Source organism: Somniosus microcephalus, unplaced genomic scaffold (assembly GCF_052327205.1).
Source record: "Somniosus microcephalus isolate GS21.2 unplaced genomic scaffold, FLI_Smic_1.0 unresolved_chr2, whole genome shotgun sequence".
NCBI lineage: Eukaryota > Metazoa > Chordata > Chondrichthyes > Squaliformes > Somniosidae > Somniosus > Somniosus microcephalus.
This window is the reverse complement of record NW_028225180.1, coordinates 56,242,139-56,264,202: the sequence shown is the minus strand read 5'-3', so window position 1 is coordinate 56,264,202 and position 22,064 is coordinate 56,242,139. Positions and strand designations below refer to the sequence as shown.

Below are 22,064 nucleotides of genomic sequence, written 5' to 3'. Positions count from 1 at the left end.
GCATTGAGTGTAAGTAGAGTTTGGTAAGTGGGAGAGTTCGGGCAAGTGGGAGGTGAGGGGGTGCTTTTTGCTCTGTTTTGCTTCCCACTTTCAGGCTAATCCAACACTGCGGAAGCGGAGCAGCGAGACAATTCAACCGGTCAGGTCCCCAGACAGCATTCACGAGGGAGGTTGGTGATCAGCTGGTTGGTAGGTCCTCTTCCTTCTCTTCTATACCTTTAAAGTTGGTAAGTCCTATTAAATAGTGGTGTAATATTATCATCTATATCGGGGCAGAGGGTCTTCATAACTAATAATAAGAAATTTAATTAATTACACAGATATGGGTGAACAGGTGATGTGTCACTGTTGCGAAATGTGGGAGCTGATGGGCTCCATTGAGGCTCATGGTGATTACATTTGCGATAAGTGTTTGCTGCTAGAGGAACTCAAGCTCCATGTTAAAGAGCTTGAAACCGAGCTTCAGACACTGCGACACATCAGGGAGGGGGAGAAGTTCCTGGACTCTATGTTTCAGGAGGTGTTCACACCTATGAAATTAATTAATGCAGATGTAGTCTGTGGTCAGGGACAGGACGGTGTGGCTACGAGTGAGGCAGGTACAGGGATCCAGGATGTAGTGTTGAAGGAACCGCAGCCCTTGCTCTTGTCAAGCAGGATCGAGGTTCTTACTCCCTGTGAGGGCGGGAGCGGGGACTGCAGGGAGGATGAGCAACCTGGCCACAGCACCGTGGTACAGGGGGCCATTCAAGTGGAGGGAGTAAATAGAAATGTTGTAGTGGTAGGGGATAGTATCATTAGGGGGATAGATAGGGTTCTCTGCAGTCAAGAGCGGGAGTCCCGAAGGCTGTGTTGCCTGCCCGGTGCCAGGGTTAAGGACATCTCTTCTGGGCTGGAAAGAAACTTGGAGTGGGAGGGGGAGGATCCAGTTGTCGTGGTCCATGTTGGTACAAACGACGTAGATAGGACAAGGAAGAAGGTTCTGTTAAAGGAGTATGAGCAGCCAGGGGTCAAATTAAAAAACAGAACCTCAAGGGTAATAATCTCTGGATTATTACCTGAGCCACGAGCGAATTTGGCCAGGACAAATAAAATTAGAGAGTTAAATGCATGGCTCAAAGACTGGTGTGGGAGAAATGGGTTTTGCTTCTTGGGACACTGGCACCAGTACTGGGACAGGAGGGAGCTGTTCCGTTGGGACAGACTCCACTTGGCCAGTGCTGGGACTAGAGTCCTGGCGAATCATATAACTAGGGCTGTAGAGAGGGCTTTAAACTAATTAGTGGGTGGAGGTTTCTAGAGAGCAAATAACAGAAATGACAACGGAGAAGGCCATAGACTTAGGTAGCAGTGGGGAAATTAAAAAACAGAACGTGTCAGGAAGGGACAGAAGATATGGAGTAAAAGGTAAAGTAGTAAAAGGGGGAAAAACAGGAACTAAGTGTCACAAAACATATTTGAAAGTTCTTTATCTGAATGCACGTAGCATTCGTAACAAAATGAATGAGTTAACGGCACAACTAACTACATATGGGTATGATCTAGTGACCATTACAGAAACATGGCTGCAGGGTGACCATGACTGGGAATTAAACATACCAGGTTATTTAACAATCAGGAAGGACAGGCAGGAAGGGAGGGGAGTGGGGTGGCTATGTTAATAAAGGAAGGAATCACGATAATAGAGAAATGATATTGGGTCAAAGGAGCAGGATAGTGAAACAATTTGGGTGGAGATAAGGAATAATAAGGGGAAAAAAACACTAGTGGGCGTAGTCTATAGGCCTCCGAACAGTTGCAACTCTGTTGGACGGAGTATTAATCAGGAAATAGTTGAGGCTTGTAATAAGGGAACAGCTATAATTATGGGGGATTTTAACTATCATATTAACTGGACAAATCGAATTGGGCAGAGCAGCCTTGAGGATGAGTTCATTGAGTGTATTAGGGATGGGTTTCTTGAGCAGTATATAACTGAACCGACCAGGGGGCAAGCAACCTTAGATTTGGTCCTGTGTAATGAGACAGGATTAATTAAAAATGTCCTAGTAAAGGATCCCCTTGGAATGAGTGACCATAACATGGTTGAATTCCATTTTCAATTAGAGGGTGAGAAGCTTGGATCTCAAACAAGCGTGCTGAGCTTGAATAAAGGAGACTATGAAGGTATGAGAGCGGAATTGATTAGAGTGGACTGGGAAAATAGATTAAAGGGTAAGACGGTACATGATCAGTGGTGTACATTTAAGGAGTTATTTTACAACTTCCAAAAAATCTATATTCCACTGAGGAAAAATGGGTGCAAAAGAAAAGATAGCCATCCGTGGCTAAGTAAAGTAATTAAGGATAGTATCCGACCAAAAACAAGGGCATATAAGGTAGCCAAATCTAGTGGGAGGATAGAAGATTGGGAAGTCTTTAAAAGACAGCAAAAAATAACTAAAATATTGATTAAGAAAGGGAAGATAGATTATGAAAGTAAATTAGCAAAAAATATAAAAACAGATAGCAAAAGTTTCTATAGTTATATAAAAAGCAAAAGGGTGGCTAAAGTAAATGTTGGTCCCTTAGAGGATGAGACCGGGAAATTAATGGTGGGAAACATGGAGATGGCAAAAACGCTGAACAAATATTTTGTATCAGTCTTTACGGTAGAGGACACTAAGAATATCCCAACACTGGAAAAACGGGGGGCTCTAGGGGGAGAGGAGCTAAATACGATTAAAATCACTAAGGAAGTGGTACTTGGTAAAATAATAGGACTCAAGCCGGATAAATCCCCTGGACCTGATGGCTTACATCCAAGGGTCTTGAGGGGAGTGGCGGTAGGGATTGTGGATGCATTGGTAATAATTTTCCAAAACTCCCTGGACTCAGCAAAGGTCCTGGCAGATTGGAAAACTGCTAATGTAACACCCTTATTTAAAAAGGGTAGTAGGCAGAAGGCTGGAAACTATAGACCTGTTAGCCTAACATCTGTGGTTGGTAAAATGTTAGAGTCCATTATTAAGGAGACAGTAACAGGACATTTGGATAAACATAATTTAATAGTACAAACTCAGCATGGTTTCATGAAGGGGAAGTCACATTTGACAAATTTGCTTGTGTTCTTTGAGGAAGTAACATACAGGGTGGATAAAGGCGAAGCAGTGGACGTAGTGTATTTAGACTTTCAAAAGGCATTTGACAAGGTGCCACACAAAAGATTATTGCTCAAGATAAAAAATCACGGGATTGGGGGTAATATTCTGGCGTGGGTGGAGGATTGGCTCCCTAACAGAAAGCAGAGAGTTGGGATAAATGGTTCATTCTCAGACTGGCAGTCAGTAACTAGTGGTGTTCCGCAGGGGTCAGTGCTGGTTCCCCAACTCTTTACAATCTATATTAACGATTTGGAGGAGGGGACCGAGTGTAACATATCAATGTTTGCAGATGATACAAAGATGGGAGGGAAAGTAGTGAGTGAGGAGGACATAAAAACCTGCAAAGTGACATAGACAGGCTAAGTAAGTGGGCAGAGATTTGGCAGATGGAATACAATACTGGAAAGTGTGAGGTAATGCACTTTGGCAGGAAAAATCATTGAGCAAGTTATTATCTTAATGGCAAGAAACTGGAAAGTACTGTAGTACAAAGGGATCTGGGGGTCTTGGTGCACAAAACTCAAAAAGTTAGTATGCAGGTGCAGCAAGTGATCAAGAAGGCCAATGGAAGTTGGCTTTTATTGCTAGGGGGATAGAATATAAAAACAGGGAGGTATTGCTTCAGTTGTACAAGGTATTGGTGAGACTGCACCTGGAATACTGCAGACAGTTTTGGTGTCCATACTTAAGAAAAGACATACTTGCTCTCGAGTCAGTACAAAGAAGGTTCACTCGGTTAATCCTGGGGATGAGGGGGTGGTCATATGAGGAGAGGATGAGTAGATTGGGACTCTACTCATTGGAGTTCAGAAGAATGAGAGGCGATCTTATTGAAACATATAAGATTGTGAAGGGGCTTGATCGGGTGGATGCGGTGAGGATGTTCCCAATGATGGGTGAAACTAGAACTAGGGGGCATAATCTTAGAATAAGGGGCTGCTCTTTCAAAACTGAGATGAGGAGAAACTTCTTCACTCAGAGGGTGGTAGGTTTGTGGAATTTGCTGCCCCAGAAAGCTGTGGAAGCTACATCATTAAATAAATTTAAAACAGAAATAGATAGTTTCCTAGAAGTAAAGGGAATTAAGGGTTATGGGGAGCGGGCAGGAAATTGGACATGAATCTAGGTTCGGAATGGTCATGGCCCTGTGGGTAGTGGAGCGGGCCCAGGGGCCGTGTAGCCTGGTTCTGCTCCTACTTCTTGTGTTCTAATTCTGTGTTAGATTTCAGGAGATGGTTTTATTCCTGTTCCTGGCTGGGGTGGAGATCGCCTTTACAGAAGGTAAGTACTGTAGAAAATATAGGGACAGAGTGATCTCCTGGACGAGTTTCGATCGCCTAGATGGGTCGGAGAGGAATTTCCCAGATTTTTTTCTCCCAAATTGGCCATTGGGTTTTTTATCTGGTTTTTCGCCTCTCCCGGGAGATCACATGGGTTCGGGTGGGATGGAGAGTGATAGAAGATTTGAGGTTAGGATCAGATCAGCCATGATCTTATTAAATGGTGGAGCAGGCTCGAGGGGCCGATTGGCCTACTCCTGCTCCTATTTCTTATGTTCTTATGCCATTAATGCTGCTGTTAATTCAAGTCGCTGACTTTCATCGCCGTGTTGAAGTTTTCCCTCACTTAAGAATCATCCCTTACCTGCCATTTCAGTTCAGATTCGCAGCTGTGTTTATTTCTCTTCAAATCAAAGTGTGACAGCAGGAAGTAAGTGTGAGAAACAAGTGTATCATATTGTCAATCAGGAATCTGATGTCATGTTGGACACTGAAGGACAGAGAAAACAAATTTCATTAAAACTACTGCAGATTGTTAGTTATTCCTCGCTCTCCCAGACAATATTTCTGATTTTCTATTTTAGTTTCATGTCATTTATTTGCCGTTAATAGTGAATCAAGATGTTTTGCAGAATATTCAGCCCCTGTTCAGAAAGGATCGTTACCCGGCCCAGTGATTGCTTTCTGTGCTCAAAACAACTGAGAGATCCCATCCCTGAGCAGATCCTTTCCTTCTCATTCGCACTGCTTGTCTTTCACTCTGCTCCTCAATATATTCATTATTGTTCTTTACAGAAAGTCACTGAGCTCGCGGAGAAGGGAAACCAGGCAGTCAGTTCCAAAATTCTCCTAAATGTGGTGATGGAGAAAGGCTCAAAGGGTGATGTGGGAATCCTTTGTGAAAATGCGCCATAGCTGGACAAAAGACTGAAAGAAATGCAGGAACTTGGTACGGTAAAATCACACTGAATTCAAATTCAGAATTTATTATAATATTACACAGATCTGATTTAATGAAAGCTAATTGATTTAAACAGGTTCTGATCCATTTGATTACATGAACATCACATGGGGTTTATCCGATGTACCCAGTCACCTGAAAGGCAAGTGATGACATGGAGATTTCAAACCATTTATTTCACTCCTGAGAATCGGAATGTTTGACTGTAGCCGTTTGTTTAGAGATTGTCAGAATCTGGGAATCAGAATTTCAAAGGCTGGGAAAACAGAATAACATTTTATTTGGATTTGTCAATCTTCAAATGTTCTGCATAAATTGCAGTTACAATTTGCTCAGATTTCTGAATTATTTGTAAATTTGCAGATTTTTGTTACTCCAGTTAATCCAGGTGCAGCTCGCTATCAGTGCTGAAACTCCATCGACAACTGGGAGGATCCTGATAAACTGTGAAACCCCATATACACCTGGCAGGATCCTGATACACTGTGAAACCCCATACACACCTGGCAGGACCCTGATACACTGTGAAACCCCATACACACCTGGCAGGATTCTGATACATTGTGAAACCCCATACACACCTGGCAGGATCACGATACACTGTGAAACCCCATACACACCTGGCAGGATCCCGATACACTGTGAAACCCCATACACACCTGGCAAGGTCCCGATACACTGTGAAACCCCATACACACCTGGCAGGATCCCGATACACTCTGAAACCCCATACACACCTGGCAGGATCCCGATACACTCTGAAGCGCCATAGACACCTGGCAGGACCCTGATACACTGTGAACTCGCATACACACCTCGCAGGATCCTGCTACACTGTGAAACCCCATACACACCTGGCAGGATTTTTTTTTCATTCCTGGGATGTGAGCGTTGCTGCAAGACCAACATTTATTGCCCATCACTTATTGTCCTTGAGAAGGTGGTGGTGAGCAGCTTTCTTGAACCGCAGCAGCCCGTGTGGTGAAGGAACTCCAATAGTGCTGTTTGGTAGGGAGTTCTAGGAATTTGACCCAGCGACGATGAAGGAACGGCAATCTATTTCCAGGTCCGTTGTCGTGTCAGAAACCGTGGCCGAGTTCGCTGCCGGATGATCTGTCTGGTATTCTAAAGTCTCTTCTTCCAAACAAAAGAAATCCAACGCCTGCACCCTTTCCTCTGCCTTAATTCCTGACATGTGATCATCTTATTTCTCTCTGTTTCCCTCATTGCAATAACATTCTTGCTGTGATTAGCTGATTAGATGTGCAGATAATGCATGCCCAGGACTTGACACACTATCGGTGGAACTTCTGTACATTCACAGTCTGTCCCTCTCCCAGTGTGCACACTACCCCAGATAACTTGCCAAGGACCTGACACACTGTAAGGATTCCGGGGGCTTCTTTTAAACTGGTTTAAGGTAATCTACCTGGCCAGCAGTCTTTTTGCTGCTGCACTCTAAACCAATTTGCAAACAGTGGTTTCGAATCGCTACCCCTCCTTTAGTTCTGAGTGGAGGAACTTATAATTAATGATATTAAAACGGAACAAGTGGTTTGGATGAGAGAAAAAATTCAGGCTTTATTAACTAAAAGAAACTATAATCACAATATCAAACTATCCCACACGAACACAGTGAAATTGTAAAACTATATAACGGGGGGGTTGCAGACAGCGAAAACGAGGGATACAATGGCTACAATGTTATTTAAACAATCTTAGCAATTCCCTTAAATCACCATCCCCCCTTAACTCCTGCTAGGTTGCCTTGTTGAGGAGTCAGAAACTCTGCTCACATGTGTTCCAGCGAAGAGAGAGAGAGATAGAGAGAGAGAGCTCACCTATGGTCCCAGGAAGTCAAGAGAGCGAGCTGGCTTCAGCATCTATCTTTATACCTGGTGAGCTCCCCTGCCGTTCTGCCTTGCAAGGGCTGTGTGCAAAATTCCCCACCCAAAAAGGGTCCAATAACAAAAGGGAGATACAGCTGCTCTATTGTCCAGCGCTGGGTGATTTAAAACCCATTTCAAATCTTGAACAATTCCCATTCAAGGTGCAAAAGTCTCTTCTGCAGTTTCCTTTGTATCCACTCGATATACAAACAAATGCTAATAGCATTCAGTTGCTTTGTAAACAAAGCATTGTCCTTTGTCTTCATTGAACCTACTTCCAGACACAGAAAGCTACATCCCAAGCCTCTTTTATCATTCGGCCATGTGGTGCGACTACCATTTTTATCCCTGGAAATTTAAAAGCACATTGCCCAGGGATACTTTAATCAAAAAAATGAATCTTCAGAACTGTAAATTATTGCGAATTCTTACACACACTAACGGTGGAACTTCTGTCCATTCACAGTCTGTCCCTCTCCCAGTGCCCACACTACCCCAGATAACCTGCCCAGGACCTGACACACTAACGGTGGAACTTCTGTACATTCACAGTCTGTCCCTCTCCCAGTGCCCACACGAACTCAGAAAACATGCTCAAGGCCTGATACAGTAACAGTGAATCTTCTGCACATTGTCCCTCTTGGTGAGCAATCAATCCCATTCTCCGACGGATTCAAAGATTGATCCACTAGAACCTCTACTGTTGTATAACCAGAATATTGTGTGGATTTGTAATGAGATGTCTGTAGTACAGGGCAGGCCGGATAGTATTAACCATCAGAGGGAAAATATCACCTTTACAGAAATCTCCATGTTCATGGAATATTAGAATCAAGTCAGGATTTGAAACTTTTCTCAGCCAATGTTCACTTTCAAGCGAGGTTTCCATTAACTGAGTTTAATTTCTGCAAGCACCCCTATTGAAACTGAATTAATTCTTGCAATATTTTACTGAATACTAAAGTGGTATTGAGAAGTTTTTATGTCCATGCAACTAATGTTGACAACCATTTGCTGTCTGATCTAATTGAAGATGTTCAACAGAAATGCAAGGAAACACTCCGGGTACAAGCTGAAACACTGAGAGTGAACACTATCCTAATAAAGGAGACGGTTAAGGTTTTCCAGCTGGTTGATCGATACGCTGAGCTAACGGTCATTTCTACTGTTGGAGGTCGGACACTTGTAGAACATGAACGTGCTGGCAAGAGGCAGAGACCATGAAGGGTGGATAGAGGAACATCTCCGGAGAGAGCTGGAAAAAATCCGAACTGATCAATTGTTCCAGAGCAGTTTTTCTGGCTCCATTTCTTCATCAAACCTCCTGCCGAGTGATTGACTGGGTGAAGGAGAAGTTTGAAGGACAGATTGGGAACATAGCGAGAGCAACTGATAAAAGGAACCTCCTGAACACATTCCACTACCTGATGGAGTCTCAGAATACAGCACTGGCTTGGAAAACAGTGAGATCTGTGGAAACACTTGGATTTAGTGGACTGCGACTAACCCCGATTGACGGTGCGGTCCTGCCTCATCATTCGACTCTGAGATACAATAAAACAGCTCGATCTCGTGAACTGCTCCATTCAGTGTGAAGGAGTCCAGCGGCTGGGACCCGTACTGCACAAATGCCGGGTGTTGAGGTAACTGTTTGTTTGTCTCTAACTGTTGGATGAATTGTGGAACAGTCACGGATTGTGTTGTTGCTTCGTAATGAAGGGATACTAACAGTTCAGTTAAACCAGAGAGAAGCAGATTCAACACAGATATGACCAATAATAAAAGGATCGGTCAGTAATTCCCTAAGGACTGGAGAACCTGGAATGGATCCTTGTGACCAAGTAGAATTTTACAATCTATGTCGAATCAACAAATGCAGGTCACTGAGAGTCTGATAATTTAACTACAATAAATATACAGCGGATATAATCCGGCAGTAAAGATAAAATTAATTTAAAATGTTTTCCACATCCAGCATTTCAACTAGAAACAGGACAGAATCCCAAGTTTAAATCACTAACAGTTCGATATTTACTCCAATACTGTGCAGGGTTTGTCTTGTCGAGGGGGAAGTTTCCTGGATTGGGAATATTGGGGAATCGGGTATTCTTTCAGCTGTAAATGTTAACAATTATTCACAGTCCTGAACATTGAGTAAAGATTGATATTCAGGATCTAAAATCTGCTGGTGAAAAGGTTCCAATCTAACGTGCTGTGGGGTATCAGCCCCGGAGTACAGGCACACACTGGCCAGTGGTGGGGCCTCGCACACAGCGGGCGGCTCCTGGGTAAACCGGGGCATTGAACCCGGAAATTCCCAATAATCCGCCCCCTGTGTGTGAGGCCCCGCTCGGGGAGGGAACTTCCGAAAATTCCCCAAAAACTGTCAGGCCAGTTACACTTGAAATAAATGTAGAGCCAGTTTAATGGGGAATAAAGTGAGGGACTCCCCTCCCCTATAAACTAGGGGCTCAGGGACATTTAAAATTTGCAACGGGACAGAATAAACTCTCCTTGTTGCATAAAATCCTGGGGGATGGATTTTTCATAGTTTGGTGGCGTTTCACAATATAACTCACCCCGAGATATTATACAGGTTAATATAATGCACAGAGTATAAAGTGCATAGAATCACCACTTTATCATTTTATTCCATCTACATTGTTGCCCGGGACGCCAGGATTGGCCTCACCATGGCCAGATTTACTTCACTTGAAGCTGCACAACCTGGCTGCAAGCTGATGTGCCAGGTTGACACCAACACAATATCCCTACAATGCCCAAACCATTCCTTTCACACTCATCGGCATTCCGGGGGATACCGTTATGTCTCACCATTCAGTGCAACTCACTAAGCCACTTCACATGAACATTGGCTAAAACACCCAAGTGCCTTCCCTTGTGTGGTGTTAGTTGGTATGATTGGACTAGGATGAGGCTGAGTGTGAGTGGTGGCTAATGAGATGGGGAAGTGACAATGCAGATAGAGAGGGATGGGTGGAGGTGCAAGGTAAGTTGGTGTGAATAAGGAGGTGCAGGAGTAGGGTAGGAAAGGCAGAGTGATGGGAATGTGATGAGTGGCACAGCAGGATGAGTTTGAGTGTGGCTTTGCAGTAACGTTTCATGAAAGGTTTGAACCACTGCAGCCTGGTCCTCCTGACGACATCCCTGCTTGTGTCTTCCGGTGCAATGTGCAACCAGGCTGTGTTGATCTCCTGGTGAGGTCTCTTCCGCCCTTTGGATGGGAAGAGAACCATAAGCACATGGAGGGAATCATGGGAGAGCCTGTGTGTAGCCATGCACCTCTGTGCAGAGGTTCTCCGTGTTTGCAGCACCTCAATGCTGCAGAACACTGACAGCACAAATGTCAAGCTAAATTTACGCATGGCCCCTTTAAGGAGAGCGGTTGCTGACGCGTCATCAAGTGACGTCACCAGACCCGCTTCCTCTAATTGGCCGGGAAACACGCTGGGCGAGGATTAACAAGACAATCAAGGGCAAGTCCATCTGCAGAGCGGGGCTGCGACCCGTCACCGACCCCGGCCGCACCTGACTCACCCAGGTGGGATGTCGTGGTGGGAAACCGGGTTATTTATTTCCTGAAGTACTCTCAGTGATTTCTAGAATATCCGAGAGAGCAAATTATATCGGAGCCGGGGTTTGTTTCAGTTTGTTTGTCAATCTCTGTTTGTGTTTAGACAGAGTTACAATAAACTGGGAGATTCAGGAGTGAAACTGGTGTCTGCGTCTCTGAGGAACCCGGACTGTAAAATACAGAAACTGCAGTAAGTACCAGACTGTTTGAGATTGTGTTTATAATAACTGGATGTCCAACACTGGACATTATTATTGGTATTATTAATAATCTGGGGATTTACTCTGATTCCTGTTATTTCTCTCTGATCCCCAGGCTATGGGATGTCGGGGTCTCGGATTCTTGTACCGAGGATCTCGCCTCCGCTCTCAGTGCAATCCGGTCATTGACGGATCTGAACCTTGGATTTAGCTCCTTCACAGACTGATCTGTCCCCGCTCTCCGCCGCCTTCTACTGACTTGCAGGAGTCTGGAGCGGATCTGGTGAGTGATGTGTAAATGAGTAATGTAATAATTAAAGACTAAAAGGGATTCAGTCACTTTTATGGATAGTATTTTTTGTAATTATTGTTGAACTATTAACCCTAGTCTCCCTGTTATTTACACTGTTGTGCAATTGTTTATTTCCTCTTTAATCTTTAATTTGTTTCAGGCTGGAGGAGAATCAATTCAGTTCAAATGGAAAGAGACACCTGGAGTCGTTGTGGGAATCAAGACCCGGACTGAGAGTGTTTGTATGAACATTTCAATTATGACTATTATCGGCCGTTTAAGGGTTTCCAGCTCGAGCTGAGTGAGCGTCATCTCCCATTGTGAGGTCAGAGGCCCAGCCACAGGGTCCCGAGACTCAGCTGCCCGGCCCCACAGTGCTGCTTCTGCAGGATATCCGGGGCTGAATGTTCCCCAATGGGGCACTGGGGAAATGAACAGACAGGAAGGGCCCAGGGTGGGGCTCAGTCTGGGCTGCAGGGGGACACTGACAATTGCACTGAGTATTCCTGGGTGTCTCTCCCAAAGAGGAGTCGATTTGTGTAACAAGTGTCCCTGTGTACAGTGTGTCTCTCCCAGTGAGGAGTCAGACTATGTAACAAATGTCATAGTCATAATGACACAGAAGGAGGCCATTCGGCCCATTGATTCCGTGCCAGCTCTCTGTAGAGCAATCCGTCAGTCCCATTCCCCTGCTCTATCCCCATAACACTTCACGTTTATTTCACTCACGTGCCTATCCAGTCTCCCCTTGAAAACATTGAATATCTCTTCATCCACCACTTCCGTCGGCAGCGAGTTCTAGGTCCTCGCCACTCGCTGCGTAAAAAGTTTTTCCTCACCTCCCCTCTGTATCTCTTGCCCAAATCTGTGTTCCTAGTCCTTGTACTGTCAACTAGCGGGAACAGCCCTTCCCCGTCTAGCCTATCCATACCCGTCATAATCTTGTATACCTCTATCAAAACACCCCTCAAACTCCTTTGCTCTAATGAAAACAAATCCAGCTTCTCCAACCTGTCCTTGTAGCTAAGATTCCCCCATCCCCGGACCCATTCTAGTAAATCCTCTGCACCCTCTCGAGGGCCTTCACATCCTTCCTAAAATGTGGTGACCAGAAGTGTCCCTGTGTACAGTGTGTGTCTCTCCCAGTGAGGAGTCAGACTCTGTAACAAGTGTCCCTGTGTACAGTGTGTGTCTCTCCCAGTGAGGAGTCAGACTCTGTAACAAGTGTCCCTGTGTACAGTGTGTGTCTCTCCCAGTGAGGAGTCAGACTCTGTAACAAGTGTCCTTGTGTACAGTGTGTGTCTCTCCCAGTGAGGAGTCCCACTCTGTAACAAGTGTCCCTGTGTACAGTGTGTGTCTTTCCCAGTGAGGAGTCCCACTCTGTAACAAGTATCCCTACAACCCTTCGAGATCTCTCCGCTCCACATTGTTGTCATGACTTCAGCTGCCAAGGCCCTAAACTCTGGAATTCCCTCCCTAAATCACTTCACAGCTCTACCTCTCTTTCCCCCTCCTTTAAATGCTTCTTAAAACCTACCAGTTTCACCGAGCTTTGGGTCATCTGTCCTAAAATCTCTTTTTGTGGGACAGTGTCAAATTTTGTCTGATAATTGCCTTGTGACATTTCATTACATTAAATCCACTATATAAATGCAAGTTATCGTTGTTGTCTCTGTGTTGTGTTAATAAAACTCCACCGCTTACTTCAGCTCGCGCCTGGTCATCTCGTTATTTACATAATATCTGGCTTCATTGTTTTAATATTAAATAAAGATTCCTCAATTGTACATCCCACCTTCTCCAAATGATACAGTAGACGCGACCTGTCAGTCTATTGAAGCGGGTGGTCTTACTCGGGAGGCTGGATATACAATTTACACAAGAGTGTCAGCAAAAGAGCGCAGCTGGGACTCTAAAAATGGTGCCCCACAGGCAACGGGAAATGGCCGCCATGAACCTGTCGCAAAATGGTCAACATCACCCTGCAGCAAAATGGCCCCCATCAATCTGCATCAAATCATAATCATTTAGCCCATTCGGCTCATCCTGTCTGTGCCAGCTCTTTGAAAGCGCGATCCAATTAGTCCCTCTCTCTCCCCGTAACCCTGCAAACTGTTTCTTTACAAGTATACAAGTACAATCTGCCTCAGTCGTGAATAGTGGTGGACCATTAAGCAACTAACGGGAGGAGGAGCCTCCATGAATATCCCCATCAATGATGGTGGAGCCCAGCATGTGAGTGCAAAAGACAAGGCTGAAGCGTTTGCAACATCCTCAGCTAGAAGTGCCGAGTGGATGATCCACATTGGCCAACTCCCGAGTCCCCATCATCACAGAAGCCAGTCTTCAGGCAATTCGATTCACTCCACGTGCTCTCAAGAAAGGGCTGAGTGCACTAGATACAGCAAAGGCTATGGCCCTGACAACATCCTGGCGATGGTGCTGAAGACGTGCTCCAGAACAAGCCGCGCCTCTTGCCAAGCTGTTCCAGTACAGCTGCAACACTGGCATCTATCCGACAATGTGGAAAATTGCTCAGGTTATGCCCTTTACACAAAAAAAAGCAGGACAAATCCAACCTGCCCAAATACCACCCTCAGTCTACTCTCAAGCATCAGCAAAGTGATGGAAGGTGTCATCGACAGTGCTATCAAGTGGCACTTACCAATAACCTGCTCGCTGATGCCCAGTTTGGGTTCCACCAAGACCACTCGACTCCCAACCTCATTACAGCCTTGTTCCAAACATGGACAAAGGAGCTGAATACCAGAGGTGAGATGAGAGTGAGTGCCTTTGCCATCAAGGCAGCATTTGACCGAGTGTGGCATCAATGATCCCTAGTAAAACTGAAGTCAATGGGAATCGGGGGGAAAAACGCTCCACTGGCTGGAGTCATACCTAGCACAAAGGAAGCTGGTGGTGGTGATTGAAGGTCAATCATCACAGCCCCAGGGCATCACTGCAGGAGTTCCTCAGGGCAGTGTCCTAGGCCCAACCATCTTCAGCTGCTTCATCAATGACCTTCCCTCCAACATAAGGTCAGAAATGGGGATGTTCACTGGTGACTGCACTGTGTTCAGCGCCATTCACAACTCCTTAGATGACGACGCTGTCCATGCCCACATGCAACAAGACTTGGGCTGATAAGTGGCAGATAATGTTCGCCCGTCAGGCAATGACCGTCTCCAACAAGCGAGAGTCTAACCACCTCCCCTTGACATTCAACGGCATTACCATCGCCGAATCCCCCACCATCAGCATCCTGGGGGTCAACATTGACCAGACTCATAACTGAACCAGCCAGATAAATACTGTGGCAACAAGAGCAGGTCGGAGACTGGGCATTCTGCAGCGAATGTCTCACCTCCTGACTCCCCAAAGCCCTCCCACCATCTACAATGCACAAGTCAGGAGTGTGATGGAATACTCTCCACTTGCCTGGATGAGTGCAGCTGCAACAACACTCAAGAAGCTCGACACCATCCAGGATAAAGCAGCCCGTTTGATTGGCAGCACATCCATCACCTTAAACTTTCACTCCCTCGACCACCGGTGTACTGTGGCTGTAGTGTGTACCATCTACAAGATACACTGCAGCAACTCGCCATGGCTTCTTCGAGAGCACCATGGAAACCCGCGACTTCTTCCACGTGGAAGGACACGGGCAGCAGGTGCATGGGACCACCACCACCTCCAAGTTCCCCTCCAAGTCACACACAGTCCTGACTTAGAAGTATATCGCCGATCCTTCATCGTCGCTGGGTCACAATCCTGGAACTCACTACCTACTAGCACTGTCGGAGTACCTTCACCACACGGACTGCAGCGGTTCAAGAAGGAGGCACACCACCACCTTCTCGAGCAATTAGGGATGTGCAATAAATGCTGGTTTTGCCAGCGACGCCCACATCCCATAAGCGAATTTAAAAAAAAGCACCCTTTCAGGCAGTGCATTCCAGATCGGAACAACTCACTGCATGAAAAGCCCCCCTCATCTCTGCTCTGGTTCTTTTGCCAATTATTTTAAACCTGTGTCCTTTGGTTACCCAGTCTCCTGCAACTGGAAATAGTTTCTCCTTGTTTACTCTATCAAATCCCCTCAAATTGCCTCCATGACCCCTCAAAGTTGTCACAACGCTCTGAAATACCAGCATTATATTGAGATGTCCATTCCCGGGTTCACGTTTCCGACTTTACTTCAGTCTCAGTCCCTGATCATCACGCTCCGAGTTAACATTTTTGTAACATTGCAGGCAGTGCTACTTTAACCCCAGGCTTCAACCTCTTCAAAACACAAGGGCCACAATCGAACAGGAACCTGTTAATCCGAAGCAACAAAACCAGGGCACAGAGAGGAAATTTAAACCCGGGAAATAAACAGACAGAATTCACGTGTGCCCCTTTGAATACAACCTATGGAGGATGCCGCGTTCAGTCTCACCTGGAGGAGGTTTCGATCAGTCTCCCCTGAAGGAGGTTTTGGGCAGTCTCCTCTGGAGGAGGCATCGGTCAGTTCGCTGTGGAGGAGGTCTCGGTCAACCTTCTGGAGATGGTATTGGTCAGTCCCGTCTGGAGGAGGTCTCGGTCATCCCCTCCGGAGAAGGTATCGGTCAGTCCCGTCTGGAGGATGTCTTGGTCATTCCCCACTGGAGGAGCTATAGGTCAATCTCATCTGGAGGATGTCTCAGTCAGTCCTCTCAGGAGGAGGAAACATGAGTCCCCTCTGGAGGAGGTCTCGGTCAGACTCCTCTGGTGGTAGTTTTGGCCAGTCCCCTCTGGAGGAGGTCATGGTCAGTCTCCTATTGAGCAGGTCTCGGTCAGTCTCCTCTGGAGGCGGTCTCGGTCAGTCTGCTCTCCAGCGGATGTCTTGGTCAGTCTCCTCTGGAGGCGGTCTCGGTCAGTCTGCTCTCCAGCGGATGTCTCGGTCAGTCTCCTCTGGAGGAGGTCTCCCTTGGCCCCCCGTGGAGGAGGTCTCGGTCAGTCTCCTCTGGACAAGGTATCGGTCATCCCCTCTGGAGGAGGTCACACTCAGTCTCCTCTGGAGGATGGCTCGGTCAATCCCTTCTGGAGGAGGTCACACTCAGTCTCCTCTGGAGGAGGTCTCGGTCAGTCCCTTCTGGAGGAGGGCTCATCAAACGTGGTTGCCACAGCCAGGAAGAGAATTCATCAAATTCGACACTCCAAGACTGCACCCCTTTAAAATGGATGTGTGTGAGAGAGTGAATGTGAGTGTGAATTTCTTTAAATTGCAGAGTCTGTGTGAGTGTGTCTGTATGTACGTGCGTGTCTGTGTTTCTGCAAATTGCAGACTCTATGTGAGTCTGTGTGTCATGTCACTCTAAATGTTAGTTCAATGTGGGTGGGAGGGAGAGTGTGAGTGAGAGACAGACAGACAGAGAGCCAGTGAGAGAGGGAGACATGAAATCAAAAGGCAAGATGTAGAATAGAAAGCCTGTTTCTGTAGGCCACAAAGTGGAAAGATAAGGTACTGAAAGTTGTCATTTTGGTTTTAAATTTCCAACATGGCAGTCATCCCTCTGCAGGATGGCCAGGGCGTGTGTGAGAGAGAGAGGGAGAACAAATGCTGGTGTTTGACTGAGATGTGGCCTGCTGTTTTATTACCTGCTGTTGTTATATTGGATTTCATTCTGGCCTGTTCCACATTTAATGCTGCTGTGTTCCACTTTATTGCACTTTATTTCACTTCATTCACTTAAAGAAAGACAGTTACTCGGTGAGATACCGAAAAATGTATTTGTCGAGTAGCTGAATGTAAAAGATGCTCTGGGTTTTTTGCATTCTTTTTATTCCACTCCACTGAAATCAAAACAAGGCAGGCAGGCAGTGAGAGAGACACATGAAATTAAGAAAACATGCAGAATAGAAATCAAAACATAAAATGCTGGAAATACTCAGCAGGTCCGGCAGCATCTGTGGAGAGAGAGGAACAGAGTAAATGTTTCAGGTCAATTAACTTTCGTCATAATCTTGACAGAATCTGACGAAAGGTCATCAAGCTGAAATGTTAACTCTGTTTCTCTCCCTATCTCTCTTTCCACAGTTGCTGCCTGACCTGCTGAGTATTTCCAGCTTTTATGTTTTTATTTCCTGCATCTGCAGTATTTTGTTTTTGATGCAGAATGGAATGCCTGTTTCTGTAGGCCGCAAAATGAAAAGATAAGTTACGGAAATATGTCTTTTAGCTTTTAAACTGTCAAACACAGCAGAGCAATGAGATAAATCAACATTCTGACATTGCTGACAGTGTTGTGTGGCAATTTTGCAGCTGGCCTGTGTGTGTGTGTGTGAGAGAGAGAGACAGCAAAAGCTGGTGTGTATGCAGGGATTGTCTGTGTTCAAGTTAGCTGCCGTGTGCATTGGTACTGCACCTCATGTCTGACAAAAAAAAATTAAACACCATTAGATGATACTGATTTCATCCCATGCTGTGGGATCTTACTTTGACTTTCTGTTAAGACTTTTATAAAAATCAAAGCTGCATTTTTTCATCAAGTCATTTGATTTTTTTCTGAACTCGACTTTATCGGGGAATGTTTGTGGTATGTTTCAGAGCTGTTGGATCTTACTCTCACTATAATTCCCAAACCCGCCCAAACCACGACATGACTTTTGAAAAAACAATGTATATATATTATTTTTAATAATAAATCCATTTGTTTTTTTCCTGCTTTGGACTGCATTGCGGAATGTGCTTGGTGTGTTTCACAGCAAAAGCTGCTGTGGGATCCTTCCATTCATTTTATTGCACTCCACTCGAATCACAGACAAACATTTAGTTAACAAAAGTAAAGTATCTTTATATTATTTATTCTTGATTGTATTTACTTCTGTTCACCCTCCCTGCCAATCTCCAATCACTCACATCCTACATTCCTGTTCACCCCCTCCAATCCTTCAATCCCCCACCCCCTTGAGGTCCTGAGCTCCACACTCACTCACTCATACAGGAGCTGAGCTGCAGCCGCCATTCCTTCCTTCCTCTCTTCTTGCACCACTTGCTGCCTGCCTGCCTCGGTGTGTCTGTGAGCAGCAACATAGCCTTTCAGCGGCTCCAGCCAATGACCACACACAGCAACCGGGCGGTGGGGCATGTCCCGGTTTTCTGTAACATAAGCTGCGTGCCCATTTAAAGTCACAGTCCACCGCAAAGCACGATTATATTGCCAAGCGATGTTACATTGTGAAGGACTATTATATTGAAAAAGTGATATTCCATTGCAAAGGATTATTATATTTTAAAGTGATATTCCATTGCAAAATACAATTCCATTGCAAAGGACTACTATATTACAAAATGCTATTCCATTGCAAAGGAACTTTCCTTTGCAAAGCGCTATTATATTGCAAAGTGAATTTCAATTGCAATGGTCTATTATATTGCAAAGTGCTATTCCATTAGAGTCATAGAGTTATACAGCACAGAAAGAGGCCCTTCGGCCCATCGCGTCCACGCTGGCCATCAGGCCCTGTCTAATCTAATCCCATTTTCCAGCATTTGGCCCGTAGCCTTGTATGCTATGGCATTTCAAGTGCTCATCCAAATGCTTCTTCAATGTTGTGAGGGTTCCTGCCTCTACCACCCTTTCAGGCAGTGAGTTCCAGATTCCAACCACCCTCTGGGTGAAAAAGTTTTTCCTCAAATCCCCTCTAAACCTCCTGCCCCTTACCTTGAATCTATGCCCCCTTGTTATTGACCCCTCTACTAAGGGGAAAAGTTCCTTTCTATCCACCCTATCTATGCCCCTCACAATTTTGTATACCTCAATCAGGTCCCCCCTCAGCCTTCTCTGCTCCAAAGAAAACAACCCCAGCCTGTCCAGTCTTTCTTCATACCTGAAGCGCTCCAGCCCAGGTAACATCCTGGTAAAACTCCTCTGCACCCTCTCCAAAGCAATCACATCCTTCCTATAGTGTGGCGACCAGAACTGCACACAGTACTCCAGCTGTGGCCTTACCAGCGTTTTGTACAGCTCCATCATAACCTCCCTGCTCTTATATTCTATGCCTCAGCTAATGAAGGCAAGTATCCCATGTGCCTTTTTAACCACCTTATCCACCTGTTCTGCTGCCTTCAGGGATCTATGTACATGCACACCAAGGACCCTCTGATCCTCTGTCTTTCCTAGGGTCTTACCATTCATTGTGTATTCCCTTGCCTTGTTAGTCCGTCCAAAATGCATCACCTCACACTTTTCAGGGTTAAATTCCATTTGCCACTGTTCCGCCCATCTGACCAACCCATCTATATTGTCCTGTAGCCTGAGGCTTCCCGCCTCGCTATTTACCACCCCTCCAATTTTTGTGTCATCTACATTCACATCCAAATTATTAATGTAGACCACAAACAGCAAGGGACCCAGCACCGATCCCTCCGGTACCCCACTGGACACAGGCTTCCAGTCACAAAAACAACCTTCCACCATCACCCTCTGCCTTCTGCCACTAAGCCAGTTTTGGATCCAATGTGCCAAGGCACCCTAGATCCCATGGGCTCTTACCTTCCTGACCAGTCTCCTATGCGGGACTTTATCAAAAGCCTTACTGAAATCCATGTAAACCACATCCACTGCACTACCCTCATCCACACACCTAGTCACCCCCTCGAAAAATTCAATCAAATTGGTCAGACATGATCTTCCCTTGACAAAGCCATGCTGGCTATCCCGAATTGATCCCTGCCTCTCCAAGTGGAGACCAATTCTGTCCCTCAGAATTTTTTCCAATAATTTCCCTACCACTGATGTTAGGCTCACTGGCCTGTAATTCCCTGGTTTATCCCTACTACCCTTCTTGAATAATGGTACTACGTTAGCTGTTCTCCAGTCCTCTGGCACATCCCCTGTGGCCAGAGAGGTTCTGAAAATTTGTGTCAGAGCCCCAGCAATCTCCTCCTTTGCCTCACATAGTAGCCTGGGATACATCACATCCGGGCCTGGGGATTTATCCACTTTTAAGCCTGCTAAAACCGCTAGTACCTCCTCCCTCTCGATGCTAATATGTTCAAGTATATCACAGTCCCCCTGCCCGATTTCTATGTCCACATCGTCCTTCTCCATAGTGAACACAGATGCAAAAAATTCATTTAAAACCCCACCTACATCTTCTGGCTCTTCACACAGCTTGCCACTTTGGTCCCTAATGGGCCCTACTCTTTCCCTAGTTATCCTCTTGCCCTTAATATACTTATAAAACACCTTAGGATTTTCCTTTATTTTGCTCGCCAGTGTTATTTCATGGCCCCTCCTCGCTCTCCTAATTTCTTTTTTAAGTATTCCCCTGCACTTTTTATACTCCTCTAGGGCTTTATCTGTCTTTAGCCCTTTTGTATCTGCCAAAAGCCCCCCTTCTTTTCCTAATCCATTCTCGTATATCCCTTGACATCCAAGGTTCCCTGGGCTTGTTGGTCCCACCCTTGACCTTTACGGGAACATGTTGCCATTGTACTCTCTCTATTTGCCATTGCAAAGGACAATTATACAATCATAGAAATGTATGGCACAGAAGGAGGCCATTCGGACTGTTGAGCCCGTGCCGGCTTTCTGCAACAGCACGTCAGCTCATCCCACTCCACCGCCCTTTCCAGGTAGCCCTGCTTTATTTGTCCTTCAGGTACTTATCCAATTCCCTTTTGAAAGCCATGATCTGCCCCCCCCACCACTTCAAGCAGTGCCTTCCAGATCATAAGTGCTCACTGCGTAACAACTTTTTCCTCATGCCGCCTTTGGTTCTTCTGACAATCAGCTTCTCTGAGCCCTCACATCCTTCCTAAAGCGTGGTGCCCAGAATTCGATACAGTACTCCAGTTGAGGCTGAGTCGGTGTTATAAAGGTTCATTGAAACTTCCTTGCTTTTGAACTCTATGCCTCTATTTATGAAGCCCAGTATCCCATATGCATTTTTAACCATTTTCTCAAACTGCCCTGTCGCCTTCAGCGATGCGTGCACATACGACCCAGGTGTCTCTGTACATGCACCCCATTTAGAATTGTACCCATTTGTTTATGTTGCCTCTCCTCGTTCTTCCTAGAAAAATGTAATACTTTGAACTTTTCAGCATTAAATATCATCTGCCATGTGTCCGCCCATTACACCAGCCTGTCTATGTCCTCTTGAAGTCTATCACTATTCTCCTCACTGTTCACTATACTTCCAAGTTTTTTGTCATCTACAAATTTTAAAAATGTGCTCCGTACACCCACATCCAAGTCATTAATATATATCAAGAAAAGCAGTGGTCCTATTATCGACCGCTGGGGAGCACCACTGTGTACCTTCCTCCAGTCCGAAAAGCAACTGTTCACCACTACACTTTGTTTCCTGTCACTCAGTCAATTTCATGAGAATATAAGAAATAGGAGCAGGAGTAGGCCATTTCGCCCTTCGATGCCTGCTCTGCCATGCAATATGACCAAAGCTGATCTTCTGCCTCATCTGCACTTTCCTGCACTCTCCCATATCCCTTGATCCCTTAATATTCATAAACCTATCAATCTCAATCTTGAATATACTCAACGACTGAGCCTCCACGGCCCTCTGGGCTAGAGAATTCCAAAGGTTCACCACCCTCTGAGTGAAGAAATTTCTCCTCCTCCCAGTCCTAAATGGTCTACCCTTTCTTCTGAGGGTGTGACCCCTGGTTCTAAACTCCCCAGCCAGGGGAAACATCCTCCCTGCAGCTACTCA

At 45.6% G+C, this 22,064-nt stretch overlaps 1 pseudogene across 1 annotated transcript in view; it reads left to right on the top strand.

Moving 5' to 3' along the window:
- The window catches only part of LOC147092672 (ribonuclease inhibitor-like), a 37,374-nt pseudogene extending 24,324 nt beyond the window's left edge, over window positions 1-13,050 (top strand). Inside the window, exons 2-4 of the transcript XR_015075005.1 lie at window positions 10,898-11,058; window positions 11,184-11,351; window positions 11,521-13,050. The product of XR_015075005.1 is annotated as a ribonuclease inhibitor-like (transcript). The remainder of the gene's footprint in view (window positions 1-10,897; window positions 11,059-11,183; window positions 11,352-11,520) is intronic.
- The last annotated feature ends 9,014 nt before the right edge of the window (window positions 13,051-22,064 follow it).